Raw genomic sequence first — 3,841 nt, 5'->3', positions numbered from 1 at the left:
GTATATATATATATATATATATACACTCACACACACAATATATATGTATATATGTATATACGTTTATTACATATTTTTATATTTTTATTTAAAATGAAACATACCCAGCGGATGAAACTATATCCAAAGTAGAAATGTCCCAAGCCAAATTTTACCTGTGTCTGTTTTATTTGGAATATAAATTGCAAAACCTAATTGAAATAAATAATTTAATGAGCATTAAATATATACTACAATTCTTGACAGTTCGGACATTTGTATAAATTTTATCAAATACATGAGTAAATTTAAAATATTATTATAAAACATCAATTATATTATATTGTCGCCGATATCAAAGGGCAACCCTATCTCTTACATTTACTGGCATTTTGTTATTTTTAACTTTAATGTGTCAAAAAACCTATTTATTAGTTTGAAAGTGGTCATATTAATGTACGTACTTTGTAAATAATAAATTAAATTTGAGTCAAAATTTATTATCAAATTTAATACATTTTTAAAAGTTAAGTTACTTAACTACAATGTTTTAACAATCCCTTGCGCAGGGCGCGACTTTGTCGTGATGTAGGGACTCACCCTGGACCGTCCCCGAGCTCGGGGCCATCTTAGGCATTTGCCGGGATAGGAGAGGGGGGGTAGCCAGGACAGCGTGTCGATCTGGGGTGCTATCCTATGCGGGCTCTCTTCGGTAATCGGGCAGTGGGTGAGCAAAAACAATCCTTTTTGCTTTAATGTTGAATAACTCGGTAAAAAAAATCATATAGAGATATATCTAAAAAAAACAAATTAAAGGTAAAAATACACTTTTTTCAAAGCTGTAAACCCCATTTGTGAGCAATTTTTAATTGGCCTCGTGAAATTTCGCAAATTTCATAAAAAATTTTGAGAATTTATGCATCTTTATTTATGTTTGTGTAACTTTATAAAATATCAATAGTACCGTTTTTTAAAATACTAGTTTGAGAAAGTAGAAATTTCAAGCTTTAAAATGCTTTTTTAGAAATCTTAATACTATTATTTTTTATTGAGTTATTGCTATTTGGAGATATTAAAAATTTGTGAAAAAACTTAGTGGCCAGGTTTACGTGAGTGTATACAGTAGTAGAATTGATAGTATGATAGTATAATAGTGAAATATGTATTAATAGTATAAAATAACATTCAAAATTTCGCCTTTCTTATATAAAATAAAAAATAAATCAATTTAACACGTTTGAAGGTGGCTAAACAATTACAAAATATAAATAATGAAAAGCATACAGCCACAACAACAGATGTTAACGCAAGTCATATATTTAAAAATCACATATAAATAAAGTAGACGTTTCGGTCAAGATCTGACCATCATCAGTACATACAAGATGACAATAAATAAAAAACTTACAAAATATATTTTAATTAAGCAAAAATCGCTAATCCGAAGGTGTTACAATAGTATCAAAATAAAATTACATAAAAAAATTACTAAAAAGAAATTACATAAAATTAAAAACGCAAGTTACTAGATGATAAAATAATTTTTTTTCAATCGCTTGTGATATGAATTTACAGCGTGAATAGAAATCAAGAGAGTTAAATTTAATAATGTTTTCATCTTCTGATGTAATTATCTGTTATTATATGATTTCTGTTTTCTTAAGAAGCGATGAGCAACTTTGTGTGAAAATACGGAATTTCCAAGTTCTATTAAATTAAAAAATAATTTTAATTTTGTATATTCCAATTTTGTATATAATTATTCGATAAAATTTATATAGATGTCCGAAATTTGAGCGCTAATAAAATTATAAATAAGACAATTAAAACTTTGTTGTAAGTATTTACCTGTTCACGTAAATTCTCATCAAGATTATAATTGGACAATTTATAAAGAATTGCTAGTGTTTCATTTATCTGAAATTATTTTAATGTAAAGCAAAAATTTGTAGTAAAACTATAAACTTTGCATTAAATAAATGAGATTTCGTCATTTTGACATGTGTAATTTCATTGTTGATTGTGTAATTATTTTAATTATAAATAATTATTAATGCTTTTAATCGATTGTAACTATACCTTATAATAAACAGTTTGACATACGTAGTTTAAAGTGAGAAATAAAGTGCTACATAAAACGAAAATAAAATACTGATTTAAATCCTGGAAAATTGTAGAAGATGTCCATATAATCTGCTCTTCAAGCAATTGATACATTAAAATACAGAACGATACAGCTCCAATAAAGTACCATACCGTTTGTACTAATATTTGTACTTTGTATACTATGTTTAGTCTGCGTGATATATAGCATAGTTGTAAATGGACGTGCCTGTAAATAAATTGTAATTGTTATAATTAATCAAATCGTAAGACATATACAAGAGACATATACGAGAAATATTAAGCAAAATACATTTTTAACGTAGAATTCGATATAAACGAGTTATAACTTGCAGTTCACAATGTGTGATTATTTCACATAATTGATATTAATTATTCTTGTTACATCTTATATATTATACATACATATATAAGGTATCTCGTTTTAACTGCTGAATCAAATTATTTAGAAACAGTATGGAAAAATGTATTTCAGATAAAAGTGAAACGAGGAGAACATATTTTTTTAAATACTTTTTGAACATATTTTTGTTACTGGATTTCTTACATTCTAGTATTTCAAGACCGAAAAATTATTTTTGACGCGCATTTCTGGGAATTACATATGTAGTATATAAATTTACATAAAAATCATATCAGCATTAAGATCCGACTGGATCGTTTAAAAAAGCTTTGATTTTTATAGTTTCTGTTAATCAATTACTATTTTAGGTAATAATATATTTATTTTCAAATGTCAGTGTAATAAGTTGGTGATGAAATTTTAGAATCAGTCGTGTTAATACCTTTCTGTGTGATGCATTCTTCCACCAAAAATAATTCTTCTACCAAAAATAATTTTTCTTTTAAATTATCACGAATCATTTCTGCCACAAATTCCGCAATTATCTTTCAAATAATCTCTGCTTTTTCAGAAAACATTGAACTTTTCTTTTTCAGCAAGTTGTATTTTATATAAAATTTAACCACAAAATTTTCAGTCCATCAGTTAAATATTGTTTTGAAAGCGACAAAGATGTTTTATCTCCCTCAGCATCAAAAATCGCATTTTTCACTCCATTAGCATATGCGAGTTCATATAATAAATATGTCTATCGTTTTCCATGCAGGTAAATTTTATTAAAATACTTCTTCAGTTCAGAGAATCACTGTGCGTGCGAGTGAATCGAATGTTTACTAAAGTGAGCAATATTTCGATTGGCGCGCGATCAGAATCATCATCCGAGATTCAGAATCATTTCTTTTCAGAATCATTCTTTTCAGAATCAATTTTAAAAAATTCATATTGCTTCTTCATGCGAACTACTATTTGATCTATGGACTACTATTTCATAAATATAAATTGCACAGCTTTTACATAAAGCAAATGTTGTTACGACGTAACAACTAGAGCATTATATGAGACTAAAAAATGATAAAAAGATTTCAGTTTCGAAACTTTTTGTCGTTATCAGCATTAAGACTCTGCTTTAGATACGTATTAATATGTATTCTTTAATCCTGAAAAAGGATTACTCTTTTTCAAAAAAGTAAAAGAGAAAAAAATAATTGTTAAACAAACATTATATGTGTTTTATTAATACAGATGACTTTAGAATTTACTTCTTTTTTAAGGAATCCACCGTTCCTCTGTTTAAGTGCAAAACATCTTTCAATATTATGAACGCGTGATCGTTCGTGTTTATTTATACTCTGCAATATTTGTTGAATAATTTGTTGAAATTATCTATTTTATTTT

The sequence above is a fragment of the Trachymyrmex septentrionalis genome, unplaced genomic scaffold (assembly GCF_001594115.1).
Source record: "Trachymyrmex septentrionalis isolate Tsep2-gDNA-1 unplaced genomic scaffold, Tsep1.0 scaffold152, whole genome shotgun sequence".
Lineage (NCBI taxonomy): Eukaryota > Metazoa > Arthropoda > Insecta > Hymenoptera > Formicidae > Trachymyrmex > Trachymyrmex septentrionalis.
This window is presented reverse-complemented; position numbering follows the sequence as displayed.